Here is a 27,036-nt window from a genome sequence, read left to right as displayed (position 1 = left end):
TTCAAAAGTAGATGTGTGTGTGGTTAGGTTAAGGGTTAAAGGAGTCAACCTGGAAACAGAAGAGGGCAGGCATCTCCAGAAGCAGAATTGTTTCTTTAATGAAAACAACTGATGCAAACATCGTGTGTGGGTCTTGGGATTTCTTAGGATGGAAAGGGGTAAATTCTGGAAGTAGAAGAATCCATCTGCAGGCCAAATCTACAAGCGGTAGATACCAACAGTGTGGTATGTGGATCTCCTTACCAGAAGCTTCCACAACTATTACCAGTAAGTGGACTTTCCTGCCCAGGGCTTCTCAGTCTACCAGAGGCTTTTGGTAATTAACTCAACCCAGATAAACAAGACACAGAGAAGCTAAATAACATGGCTGAAGTCATAGAAATAGTAAAGACAATGTAAGAGTGCACGCCTTTAATCCCAGCACTTGGGAGGCAGAGGCAGGCGAATCTCTGTGAGTTCGAGGCCAGCCTGGTCTCCAAAGCGAGTTCCAGGAAAGGCGCAAAGCTACACGGAGAAACCCTGTCTCGAAAAAACCAAAAAAAAAAAAAAAAAAAAAAAAGAATTCCTATGTAGGGAGACAAGTGTTTTGTCTTAATTTTACAGTTGTCAACCATAAAATGCAAACAATTACGGGTGCCATCACGTTATATACCAACTATAAATTTTATGATAAAGGGCAATTGTAATGCTGTATACTGTTATGTCCATATCGTGGAGACTCCCAAAAGACCACCACCCCTTTATTTTCAAGCTCAGAGCTTGGACTCTCTGTCAGAGGGAGTGATGAGAACAGAGAGCCCCAAGCCCAGGCAGGGTCATTTTTTTGTTTTTGTTTTTGTTTTTAATCATAGCAGAGGTTGGGATGAGGGGATTTCCAGGATTCAGGACCCTGATTAGCTGACATTTGTCTAGAGGTATAGCGAATGTTTGGAATGTCAGGTATTTCCCCTTAGATGCAGGCCTCCCTGGGTGGGGTCAGCTTTTGGCTTTTCCTGGGTCCAGGAGTTGCCTGCCAGAAGCTGTGTGTGGGCTTCTAAGCCTGTCAATGGCAGCTGTGTGGTCAAGCTATTTTGGGCCCCCCCAACAATACATGTTAAATCTGGAAAGAATTTATTTTATATTGTTAGACCCCAAAGTTTAGGGTCTCGAGTGGGCACCCCAAGAACCCAGACTCCAGTCCAGTTGATGCAACAGCATGAGGTGTTTATTGAAGAAGTGGCTGTACAGTCAGGCTAACTCAGTTCCGAAGAGCAAGAGTCGCATCGCACTACAGTCACATAGGTACTTTTAAAGGAAAAACCCACAAAAGCCATAAGATTACAATTTCCATACAATTTTGTTTTGATTGATTTATGTCTAGAGGCTAATTACATAAGATCATGGTCTGGTCACAGAGTGATCACAGAGGGGGTACAGTTACGTCAGTGTGCACATTTTTCCCGAAACCTCAAGGTGGGTATCAGGGCGGAAGTGGAGTTTACACAAAGGTCACAGTGGTCCTTCCTGGAACACTTGCAACTATCCCAGTCACAGTTGAGCGCAACTCTTAACAGAGATCTCTTTACATTGTTACATTGTGGCAGGGGTGGTTGAATAATGGCTGAGTCAGGTTGCCCTTGGAACTAGTTTTCTTTTTAGTTCCTCATTCTCCTGGGGCTTGGGGGGTGTAAGCCTGAAGGGTGAGGGTCTTTCAATATAATAATATATCATAGTTTAATTGGCCTGGAGCATATAGTTTATTTGTATATTTTATAATTGAGTGAAAAATAATAAAAATAGAACTGGAAATGTCACTAGAAAAATCAAGCTAAAATTTAATTATTAACTGGCATATTTAAATGCATTGATAGTTTTTGGATGTACAAACCACCCTTAAGGGTGGCCCCATGCCCAGCAGTAGATGGCTAACATAAAACAAACTCAGTGTTATTTATGGAGATGTTCTGTCTCATAATTCTTTGTTTGGGCATTTTTAAGCATACTTATACTTGTATTCGAAAGAAGCTGTGTCTGCAAAGACTGATTGACTGATAGAAATACAATGATGTTGAGAGGTTGGAGTATTGAGGGCCACAGGCTAAATTATCTTATCTTGGCTAAGCCTTAGCCTCTCAGAATAGCCATTACTTGCCCACATCTATATCAGAATTAATATCCTGCGACTAACAGAAAAAAACCTTTTGGAATCTATATAAATTAGGAGACCTCTAGTTTCCACCAGCGCAAAAGCTAATGTCATCAGATAGCATCTGAGGCCAATAGAAAAACTTCCCCATCTTGCTGTAACTACCTCTCTAATGTGTCCACCAATGTATTTTAAACTTGTCTTGACTTAGGACTTTCTTTGTTCTATAAAACTATGAATCTGCTTCCACATTGGAATATGAAGTTTGGGGTAAATCTGTGTCCCCATGACTACTCATTTAAAGCTCCAGAATAAACTATCTCTTTTTTCTTTACTGTGAGAGTTGTATTTTGCATTGACAAGTGCAAGTTTATCACTTCCTTCCTTCACAATGTTTGTTTTTTTTCAGTGTTTCATCAACGTCCCTGTGAAGGGGCCCCAAAATAGCTTGACCACACAGCAGCCATGACAGGCTTAGGGGGCCTAGACACAGCTTCTGTGACAGGCTTACTGGCAGGCAACACCCAGACCCAGTAAAAGCCTTAAGCTGATACCACCCAGGGATCTACCCAGAGGTGAGGAAGTACCAGACATCCCAAACATTCCAACCATTAGATAAGGTGGCCAGATGTCCCTGAGTCTAGCACACACCTGTTTTTGTCATACTGATACCCCGTAGACAATTGTCAGCCAATCAGGGTCCTGAACCCTGGAAATCCCCTCACCCCAACCTCTGCTATGATAAAAACTCTGCCCCACCTGAGCGAAGCTCTGGAGTTTGAAATAAAGGCTCTTTGCTTTTACATGTGGGATTCGGTCTCCATGGTGGTCTTTTGGGGGTCCCTGCGATCTGGGTATAACAGCCCCCTGTGTGAAACAGTCTAAACGGGAGTACAGGAATAACATTCCAGTCAACTGGAAAGGGAGTCAACCACCAATTGAGTTGTAGTTAGATTTTCACTTGCCACCATTTCTGTAAATAGACATGCTAACAAGAATTCAGATTTTCCTTATAAATATCTCTGGGCAACCAAAAATAAAGCCAGACTTGAGACTATTTATCCTTTGATTCAAAATCCATTTAATCTGCTTACTCATTCACACTCTCAGAAACTTACATGTTTTTATTCTTAGGCTGTGAGATCTGTGAGCAGGGTATTATCCAAAACATATTAATAGTAGGAAGGAAGAAGCCAGAAGAATTCCTTTTATTACTTTTCTTGTGATCATTCAGTTAGTTAAGCACCTCTTACCCTGCTGTGGACTAAGAAGTAGGGGGGTTGGGCTGCTTTGGACAAAAAAGGGTAATTGTATAACCTGAAATCTGTAGAACTTTCTACCAATAACCAGAAGAAAGAGAACATGCCCCTTAGCAATGCCCCCTAGGGTGAAGGTGTGAACGTGCTGGAGGCAGGGTTCTTACAGTGTTTAAGCCCCTGACTTCCCCTTTCTCTGTAAATCAGAGTATTTGCATATGGAGAGTTCCACTCCTAAATTCTTTGTCAGCTCCTTTGAGATGGAAATTTTCTGTCAGTTTATAACATAGGATTATTCCCTACTTTAGAAATACAACAAATGGGCTGGAGTCCCAGTGGACAGAAGATATTCGAATTCTAAAAGGAGACACTTGTGCCCTAACTTCGCGTTACCTAACTTGGATAAATATCAACTAACAAGTGACCAGATGTGCCCTAACTTTTAGCAATTTTTCTCCTAAATTATTCCAGTCCTCATAGCCTTTCCAGATGTTTGTTTCCGTGATTTGAAATGTCTTTTCTCTTTTGCAATATTCTTGAATATTCTTCATTGCCTGTTCAGTTTTGGAGAGTGTGACTTTATTTGATAATAAATAAATAACAATGTGTTTTGTTTGAAACATTTTTAGATTGTTTAGACGATTTGTGTGTGTGTGTGTGTGTGTGTGTGTGTGTGTGTGTGTGTGTGTGCGCGTGCGCGCGCGCACTGGCTCAGTCTCAAACTTGTAATGGGTGAAAAAAGGAGGTGTGTATGGGGGAAGTGAGACACTTTCGTTCCTATCATGAAAGTGAAGAAGGGCACTTTCATTTATTCTTTTAGATCCTTAGAAGCTGAATTCAGCCTCACCCTGGCTCATACCTTGCTGGTATCTGAATCTGGAATCTTCACGTAAATAATAGAAAGCTGCAGGTTCAAGTCTGGGACTGGATCTCTGGCGAACAGCAGGGCAGTGGCAGGCCGGGCTACTGTACCACCCTGCAGCCATTTCTATTCCATAACTGTCTACTGGGAAGTGAAAGGGCTTAGGCAGTTTTTCTGAGGCTCTGGTACTGATCTGGTCCCTCAGCTCTAGTCTAGCAATCCCCTGACTTAGTTTCCCTGTATTTCAAAAGAAAATTGGAAATAGATCAGTATGGGAAAATGAATTTCTTTTATTGTTTGGCCGAACTGGTAAGAAAAGAAATCTAATTCTTTTCCATTGTGTTGTCTATATCTATGTCTGTCTTAAAATGAATAGACTACATGAAAAGAACACCAAGAGATGCTTAGTTTTGGCTGTGAGACTGTGAAGCACCCATTTCCTCAGAGGAAGGACTCACCTTGGGTTGTCGCCACTGATTGTTCTGTCAGAGTTAGTTTTTTATTCAAATTCTGGCCTGAGGAAAATGTTTAGACATTCTGTCTTAAAATTTCCCATTTTTCAAACAGAAAAATAGTCTCATGGGGTTTTAATGGGCTGGTGGATGTAAGATCCTGTTATTTTCTGAGCTGGCAGAGCTCTTGGGTCCTAGGTCCATTCCTTTGGTAGGCAGAGAAGAAGCCTTTTGTAGAGTGTTTTATAATTCTGCTGGTGACCAAAGGTGAATTTCTGATAGCTGAAGGCAGGGACACCAGCGTCTCTGTTTAGAATTTAGAGTATCTTCTGTCCACTGGAATTCTAGCCCAGTCTCTCAGCATGGGAACATGACAGTGTTTCAGGTTTCCCCCAACTCTTGTCATTACCAGATATTTTAAAAATGCTTCATCCTCTTCAAGTGATCAAAAGTCAGATTGCTTTGTCACTGAAACAACTATTAAGATATAAAAGTGAATAAAATGGTCAACCTCCAAATGGCCAGGAGAGGTACAGTGGGCTTATAAGTGGACTTGAGACAGAGAAGCCTCGCTTTTATTTGCTCTGCATCGCCAGTTGTGTGTGGAATGGAGCCTTTGCTGAGTCCTTTTATCTTTTTGACCTTCAGTTTCTTCATTTGAAATAATGGCAAAGGTCAGTAATTCATCCATGTCTTTTTTCTCCAAGGTGAATCAGAGGCATATCAGGAAGAGTGATAGAGGAAGTTGGAATGAGAAAATAACACTCTAGCCTGAAGTAGTCAAGGGAAAGGTCCAGTGGAAGGTTTCTTAGATGGATTATTAGATGCAAGTTCATCTAAAGAATGCTTCCCAGCTACAGACAGGAGGTTTTGAAAATGGAAGTGGGTTATTATTGATAGGTGAATTACAAGTGAAGTGGAGGTAAGGGGAGAGGCTACTGCTGAAACAGTCGTACTGACAACGACAGGAGACATTGCAGCACCCAGGCGTCCCATGAGTATGCAATCAACTGTCATTACGAACACTCCACCAGTGAGACATTATGTAACACGAGAACAGAGATGTTCAATGTTTTCCTTTCCCTTAAGAATACATGGTGGTGTATCCCAGGAGTCAAATTTCCTCCCATCAATACACATCTCTCCATGTATTTCCCGAGACCCCAACAGAAAGCCTGATTCTCCACTTGCCTCTGCATGGGCCTTACACAAAGACATAAAGCTAAACTCATGGCATTGTGTTAATTTTGAGTGTGAATTCCAGCTTTTACCCCACTAATTTATTAGGTTGTAAGTTTTATTAAAGCATCTGACTTACTGTTTTAATTAGGGTTTCAATTGCTGGAAAGAGACACCATGATCAAGGCAACTCTTACAAAGGAAAAACATTTAATTGGGGTGGCTTACATTTTCAGAGGTTTGGTTTATAATCATTATGGCGCGACATGGTGGCATGCAGGCAGACATGGTGCTGAACATTGTACATCTTGACCCACAGGCAACAGGAAGTGGTCTGGGACTCTAGGCTTGAACATATATGAAACTTCAAAGTCCATCCTCACAGTGACATACTTCCTCTACAAGGAAGTACTCAAACAAAGCTACACCTAATAGTACCACTCGCTATGAGCTTTTGGGGGCCAGTTACATTCAAACTACCATATTCTACCCTCTGGACCCCTAAGCTTGTAACAATATCATATTGTAAAGTACATTTAGTCCAACTTCAAAAATCTCCATTGCTGTGGGATGGTCTGTATGTCAAATGTGTTGCTGATTGGTCAGTAAATAAATCATTGATTGGCCATTGGCTAGGCAGGAAGTATAGGCGGGACAAGAAAAAGAATTCTGGGAAGTGGAAGGCTGAGAGAGAGACACGGCGAGCCGCCATCAGGACAAGGAAGATGTAAGGTACCAGTAAGCCATGAGCCATGTGGCAAAGTAAAGATTAATAGAAATGGGCTAAATATAAGAGTAAGAGCTAGACAATGACAGGCCTGAGCTAATGGCCAAGCAGTTTAAATAATGTAAGAGTCTGTGTGTTTATTTTATAAGTGGGCTCTGAGACTGGCGGGACTTGGTGGCGGGAGCTGGAGAGAAATTCTCCAGCAACAAATGGCGCCCAACGTGGGGCAAGAGTTTCCACCTAAAACCTGAGTAAAAAGATTCTAAAACGGAGCTGAAAACAGTTCCTAGTTGTCTCTATCAAGTTAGCGGCAGCCTGCGTGTTTGAGCTACTGCTGGCGGGTTCCTAGCGTGCGTGCTCGACCTGCCGCCGTATGGCAGGAATGAGGCCTCTGCAAGTAGCACATTAAACTGTGTGGTGAATTTAGCCTTTGCTAGTACAAAACAAAAAAAGAGGTTTCTGGGCTTCACGCTACTTTGGTAAAAGTGTAGACCCACTATTTCTGAGAGTTATGGCTCCCAGAGCTGGCGGAAAGCGGACCGCCGCCATGTTGGGAAGCTGAAGTGGGCGGAGCCAGCAGCCACTGCGCCGTTTCAGGCTTAAAAGGCTGCAGTTTAAAAGTAATAGGCTCAAGCTAATATAAAAAAATAAGCCACGTAAAGATGACTACCACACAGAGAATCTGGATTATGTTCTCTTTGATATTCGTAACTGCAGAAAAACATTTGATTGTAAAAGCTGTTGAGTTATGCCAAAATGTATATTTTAAAGGTACCTTGACTTCAAAATTTGGATATAAGGATATGTTGCTTTGGAAAAGAGTCTCTGCTCTTGTTTCCACAGAAAGCCAGAGACTATGGATTTGTTCCAGATTAAGATACATCAGGTTTGACCAGCCAAGACCCCCTGAAAGGTCTCCAATGACACCATGGCCCAGATGACTCAACATCCAGAATGGTTCCAAGGCAACTGGCTCAGACGATACAGCCTCATGGACTACTCCATGATCCTAAAATTTTCTTCGTGTCCCCATAAGATACAGCGCCCCCCTCCAGCAGGAAGTAGTAAGAGAAGCTACGCCCAAATTCCCAAATATACCAAGCTGGCTTTAGAGATGGAATTGGCTCACTCCCCCTCTAAACCCAGACATATTGCTCAAAAAAAAAAAAAAATGGTTAAGAGATTCTTGTGTCCCAAATCAGAAGAGCCCTCTGGTGTGGGATAGACAAAAACCAATATTTTTATTTAAAGCAGGTTGATTATAAATACAATCTCTTTCTAAAGAAAAAAAGGGGATAGTTTAGATATGATAGGATAAAAGGGTAGATTAATGAACCTACTTTGAAAGAGTAACAACTTGTTTAAAATGTTTTACATTGCTACAGATTTTAGTTTATTGATACAAATTTAAACTTAATTTTGTTATACTGTATATATATTTCTATTCTTGTTTGAGGTATTATGTTTATGTAACTCATTTAAAATTGTAATGGATAATTAAAAAATAGATTAATAGTTAGTCATCTATGATAATATTTGTAGCCATGTTAGTTAAGTCTTCTAGGTATACATAGATATATTTCAGATAGATAGGTAGTCTTCAAACACTTCAAAGACCTACAGAATATGGCATTTAAAATGTTTTAAAAGTTTAGACTTTTTGGACAGTGAGACATGTCTGCTCCTGACAGCACCGATTTACTTCAGAGAGGAGGATGGGCATCGAAGACACTCCATACGGAGTTTATCTTCACCTTGACAAAAATAGCCATTTGGGCAAGAAACTGTTCTTGCCTGGACTGCCTGATCAACTGGACATACAGGACCCATACAAAGGTAACCACTAAACTTTGCTTGACAAAATGGTCCTTCAGGTTCCTGCTTTGCAGAGAAAACTGCCAGACATTCTACAGGACACAGAAAAAAGTGAATAAGAGACTCTAGGCCTGTGGGCTAAAGACAGATGCCCCAACCTTACAAGAGAACTTTAAATGACTGTCCAGGCTGCCAGCTGTCTCTGTCTACCCTACAAGACTCCTAAAAGTTGCTTATGTCCTTCTCCATTTCTCAGGTAGTAGTATATCCTTCTGAGGTCTTTGATGTGGTTAAAGACTAGATACTTACAATTTTCCTTAGTTATAATACAAGATAAGTTAGATATAAAACCTTAAACTTACAAATATAAGATAGATAGGATCTCTTCTTTAATATTGTAACTGTAATTCTTGCTTGATAATTGTTTTGTTATATGTAATTTTACTATGTTAAAGTTAAAACCTTCCTTTTTAAGAAAAGAAAAGGGGAAGTGCTGTGGGATGGTCTGTATGTCAAATGTGTTGCTGATTGGTCAGTAAATAAATCACTGATTGGCCATTGGCTAGGCAGGAAGTATAGGCGGGACAAGAAAAAGAATTCTGGGAAGTGGAAGGCTGAGAGAGAGACACGGCGAGCCGCCATCAGGACAAGGAAGATGTAAGGTACCAGTAAGCCATGAGCCATGTGGCAAAGTAAAGATTAATAGAAATGGGCTAAATATAAGAGTAAGAGCTAGACAATGACAGGCCTGAGCTAATGGCCAAGCAGTTTAAATAATGTAAGAGTCTGTGTGTTTATTTTATAAATGGGCTCTGAGACTGGCGGGACTTGGTGGCGGGAGCTGGAGAGAAATTCTCCAGCAACACTCCATAGTCTATCACAGTCTCAACAATGTTTTGAAGTTCAAAGTCTCTTCTGAGATTCATGCAATCCCTTAACTGTAATCCCATATAAAATCAAAAAATAAACAGACCACATGCTTCCGACATGTAATGGCACAGGATATACATTACCATTCTAAAACATAGGGAAGGGGGCATAGTGAGGAAATATTGGACCAAAATAAGACCAAAAACCAGATGGACAAACTCCAGACTCTGTATTTCCACATCAAATTTCAAAATGCTCTTGTTTGTTTGTTTTGAGACAGGGTTTCTCCTTGTAGTTTTGGTTTCTGTACTGGAACTCACTCTGTAGAGCAGGCTGGCCCCAAACTCACAGAGATTCACCTGGCTCTGCCTCCCATATGCTGGGATTAAAGGCATGTGCCACCACTGCCCAGCAAGGACTTTTATCTTATATATAATTGTCAGAGGCTTTTTGTGTCTACTGAAAAGATCATAGTTTTTCTTTTCTTTTCCTTTTTTTTTTTTTTTAAGATTTATTTATTTGTTATGTATACAGTGTTCTGCTTGCATGTGTTCCTGCAGGCCAGAAGAGGGCACCAGATCTCATTATAGGTGGTTGTGAGCCACCATGTGGTGCTGGGAATTGAACTCAGGACCTCTGGAAGAGCAGTCAGTGCTCTTAACCTCTGAGCCATCTCTCCAGTCCAGTTTTTTTTTTTTCTTTAAGTATATAAAATTGTCAGAGGCCTTTTGTGTCTATTGAGAAGATCACAGCTTTTTTTTTTTTTCCTTTAGGTCCATTAATATGATGTATTGTCTTTATTGACTTACACTTATTGTACCAAGTCTGCATTTCCTAGATAAAGCTAACTTAATTGTAGTTATGTAGTGAATGATGTTCTGGATATGTGCCTGTATTCAGTTTGCTAGCATTTTATCAAAGATTTTTACATCTGTGTTCATCAGAAGCATTGGTCTAGGAGATTGGAATTTTTGTTGTATCTTTACCTGGTTTGAGTTTCAGGGTGATGATGGCTTCATAGAATGAGTTTGGGAGTGGTACTTGTATTTCCGTGTTTTTGAATAATTTACAATGTATTGGCTGGAGATTTTTTTTGAAAATCTGGCAGAATTGTGCTATGAATTCATCTGAATCTGGATATTTTTATCCAGAAAGCTTTTTCTTACAATTTCAGTTTCCTTTATGATCTTTTTAGGTTGTTGACCCCTTCTTGGTCAAACTTTGGTAGTCTTGATAAATCAAGAAATTCATCCATTTCTTTATGATTTTCCAGCTTCATGGAGTATAGCTTTTTAAAGTATTTCCATATAATATTCTGTATTTCTTTATATCTGTTACAATAAAGTTTTCCTGTTCATTTCTTATTCTGCTAATTTGGATCATCTTTCTTCTGGTGAGTTGGGTCATGAGACTGTTCATCTCTTCTCAAAGAACCAGCTCTTAGACTCTTTTTACTATTTTCTGCATTGTTTTTTAAAATTTATACATTGAATTTTTATTATGTCTTGCCATCTACTGGGTTTAGGTTTTTTCTTCTTCTTCTTTCTCCAAATTCTTGAGTTGTATCATTAAGTTATGTATTTGTGCTATTTCTGATATTTTAGTATAGACACTTAGGTCTTAAACTTACATCTTAGAATTGCTTTTACTGTGTCCCAGAAATTTTGTTGTGTTGTACTTTCATTGTCATTTAGTTCTTGGAATACTTTTTGATTTTTCCATGATTTCTTCTATGGCCCACTCATCATGCAGCAATGAGTTGTTTCATCTGCATGAGTTTATACACTTACAAGAGTTATATTTGTTGTTCCTTTTCTTTTATTACATAATGGTTAGATAGGATACTTTATATTATTTCAGTTTTTATGTATTTGTTAAGGTTTGCTTTGTGTTTCAGCATATGGTCCATTTTAGAGAAGCTTCCATGTACTATTGAGTAGAATGTATATTCATTGGCGTATGGGTGGAACATTTTATAAATATCTGTTATGTCCACCTGATACACATGTCATTTAATTCTGAGGTTTCTCTTTCTTATTTGTTCAGATAACCTAGTAGGGTGTTGAGACCACATAGTATTGTTGGGTTTGTGTTAATCTGTGTCTTTAATTCTGTTAATATGCTTTTTATGAAATTGAGTACACGAGAATTTGGTGCATATTTGTTTACTATTGTACCGTTATATTGATTCATTGGTCCCCTTATTAGTGTGAATTACCCTTCTTTTTCTCTCTGATAGTTTTACTTAGAAGTTTATTTGTCAGACATGATTATGGCAATGCCTTATTGCTTCCTTGTCTCATATGCCTGTAATACTTTTTTCCATGATTTTGCTTTAAGGTAGTACCTACCATTAAAGTTAATATGAATTTCTTGTAGACAAAACAAGATAGATTTTGTTTATTAATTCATTCAATTAGCTTGTGTCTTTTGATTATATAATTGATGCCATCAATATTTAGAGTTATTATTGAAAGATGTATGGAGAGTGAAGTCATTTTTTTTCTAGTTTGTGTCATTGGTTGTACTTTACATTTCATTAAATCATAGCTTTAATTTCATTAAATCATATCTTTAAATCGTTTCTTTCAAGAGTCACATGGATATGTTTACTCCTTTCTTCAGTTTGAGGTATTACTTCCAGTTTTCTATTTAGGGCTTTCTTGCTGTTCAATATGAGTTGTTTAAGGCTCTTAGTACCAATACATTTTTTTTTCTCCTTCATTTATGGCAGGTGATTTTACTGTCTCCAGTAGTTTAGGTTGGCACTTATGGTCTTTTAGAACTTGACGTGCATTGCTCTAGCTTTTTCTGGCTTTCACAGTTTCAATTGAGAAATCAGGTATGATTTCGATGGGTTGTCCTTTTTATGTGACTTGTATTTTTAAATTCTTGAAAATTTTTTCCCTTTGAAATGTATATCTACTTTTTAAATTATCATATACCATGTGGTGTTTCTTTTCTGGCCTACTTGGAGCTTCCTCTGTATACTTCTTCTATCTGTATCCTTAGTATGGGAAAATTTACTTCTATAATCTTGTTAAAGATCTGGTCTGTGCCATTGACCTGGGATTATTCTCTCTTTTCTATGCTTATAATTTAAAGATTTGGTCTTTGATTTTGTCTCACATTTTCCATAGGCTCCTTTACTGGGCTTTTAAGTTTTTTTCATTTTTATTTAGTCTAGATCCTCTTCTTAGTTAGGGTTTTTATTGCTGCAAAGAGACACCATGAGCACAGCAACTTTTATAAAGAATACATTTAATTGGTGTGACTCACTTACAGTTTCAGAGGTTCATTCCATTATCATCATGGTGGGGAGCATGGCAATGGGCAGGTAGAAATGGTACTGGAGTAGTTGCTGAGAATTCTATGTCTTTCAGGTAACAGGAAGTTGACTGAGACACTGGGCAGCCCTGAACATAGGAAACCTCAAAACCTGCCCTCACAGTGATATACTTCCTCCAAAAGGCCATACCCACTTGCACAAAGCCACACCTCCTAATAGTGCCACTCCCCATGAGATTATAGGGGTTAATTACATCCAAACTACCACATTCCACTCCCTGGACCCAAGTGCCTTTCCATGGTCAGTTATACAACGTGTGCACCCTTAAAGTGCCTGCCAGGCACAGCTTGCTCTCTTGCCTCTTCTTTCCTCTCTTGCTTCCCTTGTCTTTCTTGTTTATTGCCTCTTTCCTCTTCTCAGTTCTCTCAGTCTGTCTTTCTGTCTGTCTGCCTGCCTCTCTCATGTCCCCACTCTAATATGGCCTTTCACTCTTTCATTCTCTCCCCCCTTTCTCCCCTAATAAACCTCTTGCACTAATTCTGTTGCATGTGGTGGGTTTGCTTAGTGGCACACCTTACAAGGCCCACCAATAGGTGGCCTTTTTTAAAAAATCATTACAGTGAGCATGACTGTGATCCCTGTATTAGGAAACCTGAGCTAGGAAGACTGGGAGTTCAAGGCTAGCTAGGGTTATACTTGGAAACTTTGCCTGAAAACAAATTGTTCTACAAATACAGATTATGTGATCAGGCAGGTGGCAAAAGCTAGTGGAAAGTGAGAGGGAAATTTATGATGTTGAAATTTTTGTATTTTTTTATAACTTCATTTAAGTATGAGCTCAAGGAAGGAAATTTTACAACCAAGTCTACAATTACTGTTGCCTAGGAAACCAAGCCATATAGCATATGCAAGTAACACCAGTAAAAATAATGTTTCCCATATCAGGAAGAAGAACTGTATGATTTAGTCTCATGAACATTTTTTATTTATACTTCAAGAGTAAACAAAAAAATGAGGCCATAGCTTTGCTTTGTGATTAAATATAAGTTGCTATGAAGTTAAGAAATTTATTGACTCCCATCAATAAAACTCCCATCAATGAAAGATCCTTAGAAATTTCAAAAATATGTGTTCTTGGGTAAGTAAAATTACAAAGTGTAAATCTACAGGAAGACTAGACACCCTTCTCTGTTCTCTTCCTCCCATCTCATCTCTTACTCCTGCTCTTTCTTTAGCTTATTCCTTTCTTTGCTCTGACTCTCTCTTTTTTGCATATCTGTACATCTATTCCTTCACTCCAATGTATAGCACAAATTCTAATTAGTCTTAATAATAAAATCCCAGAGTCAGATATAAGGGTAAATGTAGAAAGATCAGAGGGACAAAGAGCAAGCCACAGCCACTTCTTACCTCACCAACTCTTGAGCCTGAAAAGGACCGAGCTCCTGTCTCTGCCCAATTTATATTCCTCTCTCTGCCCAGCCATATCATGTCCTATTTCCTCCTCCCTAGTGCTGGGATTGAAGACGTGTGTGCCTCCCAAGTACTGAGATCAAAGGCATGAGTTCCCAAGTGCTGGGATTAAAGGTATGAACCACCACTGCCTGACCTCTATGGTAAACTAACGGCTGGCTCTGCACTCTGATCTCCAGGCAAGCTTTATTTGTTAGAGCAAAAACAAAATATCACCACATTAATGACTGTATTTATTTGCTATTTCATGTGTAAAACAACCCCTGACTTCCACTTACTTGGTTTGCATCACCTACATCTAAACAAACAGGTCAGCCAGAATCAGTATCTTTTCTACTTCTCAGTTCCTAGGAAAGAAAATTTGACTACTGTGGAGCACTTATATGCCCTTGTCATCTATGGCCAGGGTACAGGACCCAGTAAGACAGTGAGAAAGTGTTTTACTTTGATGGTCTTTGGCAGAAGAGCAATGGGAGTGGGGGTGGGGTTCACAGAGGAAAACTGGAACTGACATGAAATTATTCCTATTTCTTCTAACTTCAGAATAAAGTCCATAGTTTTAGCTATGTCTAAATACCAGAAAGAAATTAAATGAATGGAATGTTGATAGTTTTTGAAACACAAATCATAAGACCATGGATCTTCATGATCAAAATGACAATAAACATCTAAAACACGAATGATCTTTAAAATACACTCTCTGAAGACCCAGAAGCCTTTGCAATCTCCTGCTCACATTCTCCTCAAAATCAGTGTAGTTAGGTCAAACATTCTGTAGATCCCTAGTGCCCTAATACACAAAGATTTAAGGTAATTTCCACCCAAATTTAATAAAATTTTAATTCATATTTTGACATCTGTTTATTGCTCTCTAAAAAAATTCAGAATATATAACACACATATACAGACAAATGTCCTTAAGCTGATGATGAACAATTAAATGTGAAAGGAAACCAAGTTAGATTTCAGGATGAATTTAATTTTCAGCAGAGCACAAAACTTTAACCAAAAGACAAAACAAACAGACAAACAAAAACCAACAAGAAAGTCAAATTCCCAAGAGAGAGGCTTGTGTTCAAAAACCTTTGATTCATAAAACTACAAGTTCAATTAAAGTATAAATGCATTATGCATGACAGGCATAGGTCATATATAATTTGGCAGACATCTGCATTACATGTGTTGGGTTTGATTAGAAGAATGATTAAAAGAGAAAGGAAAAACAGAAAATATTAATCTCTCTGCGTATCCATACAAGAAAATTTATTCACCTTCCTAAGGCTAGGTTAACAGCAGACATTTGTATAAAAAATTAGAAAAACAATGAAGACTATTTCAAATAACTTTTATGTCCTATTGAAATTATTTCTTAATTGGATTTTCATAGCTCTCTGATGCTGTGGATGATCTAAGACCTAAGACAGAAATAGAACCACAGTGCTACATGTGCGTTTGGTTACAAAGTGGATAGTGGAAATCCTGTTTTGTACTATCCCTAGTAGGACAATAATAAGATTTCTGTGACTAGCCCACTATATATTATATTATAGTAAGACTATGGAGTGTTTGAAGGGTTAGTTAGAAATAATTGTAGTTTTGTTTCCACCTATATTTACCAAGTGCATTTAACAGATATTAAAGATTGAACACATTGTAACAATGCATTTCCTCATTGTTAAATCATTAATAATAGTTGACAGAAATTCATACATGTTTAAATGTGCAAATTGAATCTGAATGATCCAAACATTGCATAAAGACCTGACAGTACCTTAAATAATAACAGCATAAAAGAGCTATATTTACAAAATAAAATACCATATGCTGTGCTATGCTAGCTTTTCACCATGAATCTAGTTTTCTTACTCTTTGTTTTCTACATAATTCTAATTTAAAATAAGTTTGAAGATAGTTTGTATCCACAAAAAACCAGTAGTTGAAGTATGAAAGGGTTTTGAAATTTCCAGGCAATACTTACTTTATACTTTCATCTGCAGAAGAGAATTGCACTAGGTTCTAATTGAAGTATGAACCCCAAACTATTTCAGAGATTTGTGGTGATATTTCCAGAGGGAATTGCACATGTTGGTGATTTCATATCAATGAACCTGTCTCCATAATGGAAACTCAGTTTTATGTGAGCATAGTAGAGATGATAGGAAAATAGAACATTTTGCCTGTAATGAATGAAAAATAGATAAAGCTTTGTTGAAAAGCCATTCAAGACATATCAAATAGTCTACATATGGATAATTTACTCTGGACAATTCCACAGATGCCAGTCCAGCATTGTGAGTTAAATAGTTTGAAGATTCTACTGAATCATTTCTCAACACTCTGAAGATCAGTATTAGGCTACAAACCAGTGCAGAATATGGATATAGTTTTGATGAACTTTAAAATACTTTTTTTTTATATTATGGTAAAACATCTCATGGCTTAGGTTTTTCTGAAATGAAAAGTGAAATTAATTTCGCACAAAATGACAGCATACTTAATAGTGAAAACAGAACTAAGGATTTGAAATAAATTTGCTATTTTTTTAAATGGGAATGTACAATGGTTGCATTAGAGTATGCCTCATAAACTGCAGAAGGCTAACCTTTGCATCTAATGGTAAGTACTGTAGAATTTGATTGTCATACCAGTTAGAGTCAGCCAACTCCAAGTCCTACAAGGTTCTTAAACTGCAGCCCATGAAATCACAATACTTCAGATGACAGAGTGTTAACTGAGAATATAACCTATGTATTATCACTTTCTGCATATTGCTCATTTACTATGTCAATACTATGCTCTACTCCTATGTGACACAGAGAAAATCAAGGGTGAGTGCAGGGCTCACCTCTCAGGTATGGAATGTCTACATAAATACTTGAAGAGTTTGTTGCATGCTATGTTGGTCAATTACCTAAATTGGACTTACGTTTATTATTTCTGATCATGGTTAAGCCTAACTGAAAGCTGATGTTAAAATTACCACATCCAGATCAGGGAACACTGCCAGTATCTCTTCTTCAGTGGAATTATCAGTGAATTTATTCATAGTAATTCTACATGGTGAGGCACATAGGAATGAATGTAGGGGTATTCCTAGAGAAAATATGGTTAGGGTTTTATCAGGTTAATTTGCTCCCTTGTGCATGTAAGCTGTAAATTAAACTTGGCCATAGTTACAGACTAAGTTTTTATCTTCTGTTTGAACATAAGGAAAAAAATCTACCAGCTTCATTTTATAGAAGAAAAGATTAGAATTACCTTCTTCTTTGAGGGCATATGGGACATGGCCTGGGTAATTATAATTTTTTTTTTTTACATTTAAAAAATAAAGGTAAGAGTAAGAAGTCATTCTTCTTATTTAATATTAAAATTCATCAATTATCCATGTCAATCATCTATCTATCTATCATCTATCTATCTATCTATCTATCTATCTATCTATCTATCTATCTATCTATCTATCTATCTATCTAGCAGTCTATCATCTTAAACTATCAACTATCTGGAACATTATCCAAGCTTTGGTACATTCAAAAGTCTTTGAGATGGATTTCCTGACTACCAGATTTTGTACTGCAGTTGACATAGAAGTAGATGAGTAGATGAAAAATAGTCTCATCTTTAACATAAGCACTAAGAATAGGGATGATGAGGTTTCCTAACAATAAAGTCACAGTGGCAAGTCCAAACACTGGGACACAGACGATTAAGCTGAGCAACAGATGTACACCACTTAATTTATACAACTAGTTGTTCATTCACAGTAAGTGCTAAAATATCCTATTATTTTCAATAGCAAGGTAAAACAATATCAAGATTTATTTGCAAAAATATTGTGATTCAGAAGCTGAAGATGTAATTACTTGTTTGAGCTTTGGACTTTATTCTTATTATTTTCAAGGAACTCCTAAAATGATTCTGTTCTAGGTGCTTCTCAAAGTCAAGTTGTTAAGTGGGTGATTTTCCTTGTGTTCTTTATGGGAAGTGTGAGAAGGTAGAGAATATTTAATGTTGGTTCACTTTTCTAGCACATTCTTTGGAGTGGAAGTCTACTACTGTTCCATATAGGTTGCACTTTCAATTAGGCTCTTGTTACGTGAGTCTTCTGACCTAATTTCACTTGACTCAGTGAAGGCTTTCAGTAGTAAGTATGGCTTTCATGCTCAGCTTGCCTGGCTGGGTTTTCATCTGTCACCACAGAGTGTTCATTGATACATTTAAAGTAATATTTAAAATATTTTCCCCAAGGCATTTTAGATGCTTCCAAAGAAGTGAGTAAACCTTTGGACCATTGTAACTTCATTTTGTTTACTATGGAAAACTTAAAAAAATTTTTTTTAGTAGACAAAATCTATGCTTTGGAGGGGTTATTAACTATTGGAGAAGGAGTGATTTAGACTCATGTAGATTGACAGCAGAAAGAGAGCTCAGGAAGCAAATTCAACAGTCTAAGCAGTATCTGTTGGGAGCGTAGAAGTGAGTTAGCTGTTACAAGGAAGAGGAAAGACATGCTGGTGGGAGTGCAAACACACAGCCACTAGGAAACCAGCATGATAGTCCCCTGGGAAACTAGAAATAGATCTACCTCCAGATCTAGCTGTACACCCAAAGGACATTTCACCAACTACAAAGACACTTGCTCAGCCATGGTCACTGCAGCTTTATTTATAAAAGTCAGGAATTGGAGACATCCTAGATGTCCTTCATTGGACAAATAGATAAAGAAAATGTGGCATATTTACATAATTACTCAGTCATTTAAAAAATAAATAAGTAAAAGGAAACCATAAAACTCATAGGTAAATGGATTGGAACTAGAAAAAAAATTGTCCTAAGTGAGGTAACTCAGACCCCAGAAGACAAATACGGTATGTATTTGTTTTTAATGTGGATATCAGCTGTTAAGGCCTTGATAGGTGAGCTACCATCTGTAGAACCACAGAGGTTAGGTATAGAGTAAGGGAATGGGGGGAATGGATGGATTTCCCAAAGAAGAGTAAATAGAATAGATCAATATGAATGGACTTGGTTGGGGTGGACAGGGACAGGGGAAGAAAATGGGGAGAAGGTGTACGGCCCTGGGCCCCCAATTTGGGTAGCTGTTGCCTGCTTGCCGACCTTGACCAGATGTCCCCCCTATGCTGATTCCCCGCTGGTTTCCTTCTTACTGAACGCTCACTGGAGGTTCTTTGTTCATGTATCCTGCATTTGGTGTAAACAGCTTAGATACAAGAATGTAGAACATTGGGTAGCGAACTTCTCCCCTCCCGGGTTCCTTCATTGTGCTGTAAGCCTGTATTTAAGGTTTCTTCCCTTTTTCAATAAAGGGCATTCGGCATTCTACTGGGGCGAATGACCCGCTGTCTATTGTCTCTGTTTTTTAATCCACAGCCCCTTGACATGGTGAACGGGTGGTGGTAGCACAGGAGCTATCACAACAAGAAGGAAGGAAAATCGTGGCAAAAAAGGAAGTATGGGGAAGGACAGACAAAGCTAAGGGCCATTTGAGGGGTCATATAGAGACCTAATACAGTAAAACCTTCCTAAAACATATACACATATGAAAGTGATCTAAATAAAATTGACAAATAAGGGGAAGATAAGTCCCAACAGGACATCTCTCCTCACCAAAAGAAGCTTCTAGTTATGGTCCTGGGTTATATCTTATCAAGTTGCTGGCCAAAGGAGCCCCATGGGAACCCCCAAACAAACCCAGACTACTGCCAAGCCTATTGGTTACTGTCCACAAATTGATGAAGAGAACACCTATACAACTCATCACCATGGAAAAGTTGAGTTGGTGCAAACCTAGAGCCTTCAACACTATTGACTACTATTCCTGGTACTGGAAGGTACTCTATATACTACCAAGGGAAAAAGGTAAATATCAACTGAGCTTCAATATCTTCAATCTATAAAAATGGCCTGTGTGTAAGAAGAGCTTGCACAATATCGGCACAAAGTTTATAGGAATAACTAATCAATATCTGATTGGATTTAAGGCCCACTCCATGAGATGGAACCCACCTGAGACCAGGTAGTTCACAGTCCCAGGGCAAAACCATATACTACTCTCCTGCAAGAGGAACATAGCAATAAAATGACTCCTAATGACATTCTGCTATACTCATAGATCAGTGTTTTGCTCAGTTCATCATCAGAGAAGCTTCCTCCTATAGCAGATGGGAACAAATACAGAGACCCACAGTCAGACAATGTGCAGAGAGTCATAAAACTTGGAACACTAAGTTCTAAAGGAGATGTCTCCATCAAATCCTTACCCTCCTGGCTCAAGAAATTCTGCAGAAGCAAATGTAGAAAGAATGTAAGAGCCAGAGCAGATGGAGTAAAGCAAGGAAAGAAGGCCTTCAAAACACAGCAGGACCAATGTATATATGAATGCACAGAGATTGTGGCAGTATTCACAGGGCCTGCATGAATTTGTGCCAAATGAAGTTCCAACACTGAAAGTAAAAGTGGACACAAATCCTTAATTGTAACCCAGAAGCTATTTCCAATTGATAATCACTTGTAAATGAAATATAAATTCTCTCCCACTGTGTCTCACTAGGGATACAGCAGGCCAGCAGTAGATGATCAATGCAAAACAAACTCAACAGCACCTTTGGAGGGGTCTTTGTTTCATAATGTTTCATCGGGGCATTTATTTTATTATTTTATTTATATTATTTTGCTTTACATGTCCTTGGAATATAAATATTATGGCTTCAGTTTTGATATTTTTATGAGATTCCTGTGTGTATGAATGTGTGTCTTTATACGTCTATATGCATTTCTTGTGCTTTTTCTTTGTCCTTTGTTTTTGTTTTGTTTTGTTATATTATTATTCTGTGAATGCCTGTTTGCTTCCTAAGAGAGATAGAAAGGGTTTAGATGGGAGTGAAGCTGGGAAGCGTCTTGGAGGAGTTGGGGGAAGGGAAATCATAATCAGAATATATTGTGTGAAAAAAATCTATTTTGAATGAAAGAAACATAGAGGGAAAATAATCTAAGAAATGTCTGTTGAGAGAGTAGATGTAGGTTAGCTGTAATGAAGAAGAGGAATCAAAGGCAAGAAAAAGATTTCCAAGTACAGAGGTACAGGAGCATCAGACCCAAGACACTAAATGTTTTGTCTTGAATCCATATTACTGGAAAATTCCAAGGTAGCTATGAGGTCAAATTAAGTTCATATGTTTGAAATTAAATTTTATGTGGAATTGAATCGCAAATGGTATGAGAAGTTTAAAGGGTCTTTCCCATTACAGTGACAAAGACTATTTGTTTCCATTACAAATTAAGAATTAATCCTATCAAGTAATTTAGCAGTTCTTAAGATGATCTTCAGGAGTCAAAGGATTGAGGAGGCTTTGCATGTCAACGGTGTTACTCACTGGTGCACGTAAGTTAGCAAATATGCAATTTATCAAGTGAATATAAACATTGCCCAGAGCCGTTTTTAGAGTGATAATTTTCTGAAGATATGTTAAGCTGTTCTTAAAACTAAAGTGCATCTGACATGTGTAATGAACGTTTTGACGACATTGTGTGTTATCATTCCTGACACCCTAGCTGCTTCCGGAATTCTATGGCCAAGAATGCGCTGTCAACTTTCAGGCACTTACTTAGTCACTCCAGGGCCTTACATCTGTGTGCAGCATGGCCACGTCATCTGCCCACAGTGTGACCACGTAATCTATGCACATGCTTGACATGGCTACATAAGCCCCTATACACATGCCTAAGGTGATCCTTAAAACCAGACTCCACCCTTGCCCTCCGCCTTGCGCACATTTCTCTCTTCCGCAGGCCTTCCCATTCGCCCTCCTTTCTATCCCCCTCTTAAAGTGGGTTTTGTTATGTTTCATGGTCTGTTCTCACACCCGGTAAACAACATTGCGTCCATCCAAATAGAGGAAGACAACTGAATGAAGAACAAGAGGGCCCGACTGCTCCAAGGTATGGCTGAGGAGGATTTAACTGTGGAAATGTATGAGGGACGGTACAGTATCTGGAACCGTCCATTCTGAACGGGGTCATGAGAGGAAAGAGAGAAAGAGAAGAAAGAGGAGAGAGGGCACACAGGTGAAGAGAGAAGCCCAGGACCAAAAGGAGAACCAGGAGAAAAGAAGAATCAAGAGAGTGCAGACAAAATGGCTGAGGTGAGACAGGACAGAGAGGCTGGGGGAAGGGAAGGGAAGCTTAGCTTGGGGAGGTAAAGGGTAAAAGTCCTGAGGAGCCAGGCTGTGTAATAGGCACTGTTTGAGAGCTTGGCTTTGATATGTTAATATACATCTCAGCCATTTGTCTCCTGTTTCTTTGGGGCCTAACAGCAATCAAACAACGCATAAGTATCAAAATAAACACAACAACAAAAATTCCGGCTAAGCCCCACAACTTGTCCTCTGACTTCAGTATTGATAACCTCTCCAATTTTAACTTTTTGTGAATGTATGTAGGCACCACACAGTTAAAATATTTTAAAATAGATTGTTTTCTAAATGCTAACTTTGTAAATTGTCCTTATTGGAGACATACTGTAGAGTAATAGAGTATATACTATGGAGACACTTGGCCACTGTCATGCTTTTTAAATTTGAAACTCTATTACACCTTAGTTGATACATATTACTCAAGCATCACATTTTCTATAAGCCTCAGTTGTCAAGAATGTCAGGAAAAGTGTTCTTACTTTGGAGGATCCTAAAGTTTTGAGATAATATAAATTGACAAAAACTGTAAGTATTAGAAATATTTTACCCTCAAATGCATTCAGTCTTGTATAGTAAAATAAACTGATGAAAGACACACAAGTACCTTGGAATTTTTTTTTTAATCTAAGAGAAGTAAACAAATACACCTTAGGTATAATCCAGTTCAAAGTCTGCTTTTATGGTGCTAGATTTGAATCTAATTGGTGGATAAAATTTTAGTTAACTTTGAATTTTAACATTTAATTTTATCTTAAAATGGACTTAAAGTGAACTTTAAACATTTTTATACAAGTTAATTTTTCGTAAGATCTCTTCATTGAGATGTGTCTATGCGCATACAGGAGAAGACTGTCGTTTATAAGGACAATACTTTCTATTTTTTAAATTTCTTATTGCTATGACAACTTAAAATTTTAAATTATGAAAACATAGGATGGAGAGTAGTTTTCTTCCCTCTTGATTATCCTTTTAAAAAGCTGTTGTTACTTGTTAGCTTAAAGAATGCACACATAGACACAGACGCAGACACAGACACATACACACACACACAGACACAGACACACACACACAGACACACACACACACACACACACACACACACACACACACACACTTGTCCTTTAGAGAGGAGACAGGAAGAGGAGAAGGAGGAGAAGGGGTGGGAGCAAGGGGGTAGGGGAACAACTGGCCAAGCATTGCTAAGTATGCCAGTATATCTTACAATGACGTTGCAACAGAGTCCCTCATATCGAGAGGACTCTGGAGTGTACAACTGATGTATTATAAATGGATATAGACAAAGTACAAAAATGTTACTTTTTGGTATCTCTCTGTGGAATAATTAGAAGGTAGAGTTTTATGTTGAATGGCGAAATTACTTTTAAGAAAACATTCTAAACATGTGCATAAGTGTTTCTTGTGTTCCTGCTTTTTCATCAAGTTAGGTAGGCATTTTGGATTGCACCATATGATAAATATCTTTGTGTGTTTGCTTTTTTTTTTTTTTTGAAACAGGGTTTCTCTGTGTAGTTCTGGCTGTCCTGGATCTTGCTCTGTAGACCAGGCTGGCTTCAAACTCATAGAGATCCACCTGCTTCTGCCTTCTGAGTGCTGGGATTAGAGTCCTGCACCACCACTGCCCAGTAATTACTATAAACATCTTTGATGCCAGTAAATTTAGTTTTAAGATGGAATGTAAGAATAGGAAAGCTAAGGCGAGAAGGAAATATGAAGAAAATGGAAATGAGTGCTTGAAGGCGGTAAGGAGAAGGTAAGGAGACAGACAACATGACGATGTCGTTTTTTGTTTTTGGTTTTTTGAGACAGGTTTCTCTGTGTAGCCCTAGCTGTCCTGGAACTCACTCTGTAGATCAGGCTGGCCTCGAACTCACTGAGATCTCTGCCTCCCAAATGCTGGGATTAAAGTCCTGCGCCATTACTGCCCAGTCTGACAGTGTGTTTTTAAAGCATGCAACATGCCTCTTTCCAGCCAGCACTGAGTGATGGCAGCTCTCGAGACAATTGGCTCAAGAGCCCCAAGACGTGGGTAAGAGAAAGTCCTACCACAAGAAGCAGAAGTATGAGCTGGGAGGCCTGCTGCCAACACTAAGATTGGCCCTCAGAGTATAAACACAGTCCCAGTCCGAGGAGGCCATAAGAAGTACCATGCCCTGAGATTGGATGTGGGGAACTTTACCTGTGACTCTGAGTGTTGGAGTTGGAAAACAAGGATCATTGATGTTGTCTACAATGCATCCAATAATGAGCTGGTCTGCACCAAGACCCTGGTGAAGAACTGTACTGTACTGACAGTGGTATGAGTCTCATTACGCACTGCCCTTGGGCCACGAGAAGAGGGCCAAGCTGACTCCTGAGGAAGAAGAAATATTAAACAAAAAACGGTCAAAGAAAATCCAAAAAGAAATATGACGAAAGGAAAAAGAACTCCAAAATCAGCGTCTTCTGGAGGAGCAGTTCCAGCAGGGCAAGCTTCTTGCCTGTATTGCCTCAAGACCAGGCCAGTGTGGCAGAGCAGAGGGCTATGTGCTAGAAGGCAAGGAGCTGGAGTTCTGTCTGAGGAAGATCAGAGCCCGGAAAGGCAAATAGACCATCATTCATAGCTCATGTATAGAGGTATTTATTGTTCTATTTAAAAAAAAAGAATGCAACACGACATGAGGGGGTGTTTTTGTGACAAACCCCATGACAAACTATTGTTATGATTGTTTACAAACTTAAAATACCTGCATTTATCTATATAGGAAGAACAACCATGCTGTGAACTTCCTTGTACATGATCCTTCTGACGTTTAACTTCACTGATTCAGAAAATGCTGTTAAGTGATGGGACTTGACTTGAACTTAACATTGATGGTTTAAGTGAACAAAGAAGTTCTAAAGATGATTTATCTTAGGAGAAAGTGGTGAAATTTGAAATTGTCTTTTATTTAACTCTTAGTAGTTATTCGATTATGAAACTTTTGGTTTCATTTATGGAATTTTATACTTTAAATGAATGAAAATTTTGCATCCTGAACATCTAAACAGAAAACCAAAACAAGCAAAACGAGGGGCCAAGCTAGTTTGATAAGACCTCTGACTCTAATGCCTTTCTAAAAGTAAACTGCATGTTTCTTCTGAAGTCCCATGTAGGCATACTGGTCTCCCAAACAAAGGTATAGTGTGAAAAGAAAAAAAAAAAAGGAAACCAAAGACAATAGATATGATTGGTTTCCATCCTTAAACTTATGGCTTATGGACTTTCCTCAAGTTGGAACGGCCACCAGTATACATGCTTGCCTACTCTCAGGTTAGCTGCTGAGAAGAGATAAATCATTTTGTTTCAGGAAAGAAGGTTATGAATAGAAAACTGGCTTCTGGAAATACAATGCAAAAGGTTTTTAGTGAACATTTAACTCGTAACCCAACACTCCCATCTATATGCACCCAATACTGATGGATGCAGACACACCTACTTCACATCTCTCCTGGAACAACTCCTGCTGTCTTACCAAGTGATTACTCTTGTCTGTTTCCCTTAATCTACTCTGTATTTTGGGACAGCAATCTGAAGTAATATAGACTGTATAAATTAACCATAATTAAATTAAAATGAGGTCATGAATCTGAGATACAGCGAGGGAGGTACATGAATTTAGAGAGAAAAAGGGGGAAATGATGTAATACTTTATATCTATAAAGAAAACTAAGAAAACATTAAAAATATTACTTGAGGAACTTTCCAATGGTGTTTGCAAATCTAAGAAAATGAGAAGTGCATATTTTTATTGCTTTATCCGTATAAAAATGTATTGTCCTTATATGTATATATATACACAATCATATAAAATCAAACATATAATGTATACAGAGGTATACATGCCTGAAAGTATGCTTATATACAAAGAAACATTATGAATCATTTTTATCATAAAGTCAAGCAAGATATTATATATCAAATTGACTCCTTCATTTAAAGCATCTTCTTGTTTCAGTTTTAAGACATTTCATATTCTTTAATTTTTAACTATATTTCTGTGTGTATGTGTGTGGGCATATATGTAAAGATATGTGGTGATGTATTGTGTACCCTAATAAACTTATCTGGGGATCAGAGGACAGATCCAGCCACTAGATTAGATGTAGAGGCCAGACAGTGGTGGCACAAACCCTTAATCCTATCACTTGGGAGGCAGAGATCCATCTGAATCTCTGTGAGTTCAAGGTCATACTGGGAACAGAGTCAGGCAGTGGTGGCACAAGCCTTTAACCTCAGCACTTGAGATCTCATGCCTTTGCTTGGAAAGCACACATGCCTTTAATCCCAGGAAGTGACATGGCTGGATGGAGAACAGTGTATAAGGCGTGAGGAGACAGGAACTAAGCAGCAGTTAACTTGAGCCCTGAGACCCTCAAGGGCGAGGACTCAGAGGCTTTCAGTCTGATGATTCATGAAAACAGGATCAGCTGAAGAGTTGGCGAGGTGAAGGTGGCTGTGGCTTGTTCAGCCTTCACCCTGATATCTGGTTCCTGGTTTATTATTATTATTATTATTATTATTATTATTATTATTAATAAGACCTTTTAAGATTTGTGTTACAAAGATACATGTATAGGGGCACACGTGTACATGCGTGCAGGTGTACATTTATAGACTAGCCGTCCTTTGGGTTTGGAGTGTTTTCTCTAAGTGTGTTATTTGCATTTTGTTTTCTCCTCTCTTTTCCTCTGTCTTCCTCTTTCTCTCTCTGTCTGAATGTTCTCTGTGTGTGTGA

At 38.4% G+C, this 27,036-nt stretch overlaps 1 pseudogene; it reads left to right on the top strand.

Annotated features, from left to right (window-relative positions):
- Positions 1–24,230: 24,230 nt before the first annotated feature.
- Positions 24,231–24,868, top strand: LOC131897732 (small ribosomal subunit protein eS8-like; annotated as a pseudogene).
- The last annotated feature ends 2,168 nt before the right edge of the window (positions 24,869–27,036 follow it).

The sequence above is a fragment of the Peromyscus eremicus genome, chromosome 22 (genome assembly GCF_949786415.1).
Source record: "Peromyscus eremicus chromosome 22, PerEre_H2_v1, whole genome shotgun sequence".
Taxonomy (NCBI): Eukaryota; Metazoa; Chordata; class Mammalia; order Rodentia; family Cricetidae; genus Peromyscus; species Peromyscus eremicus.
This window is presented reverse-complemented; position numbering and strand designations above follow the sequence as displayed.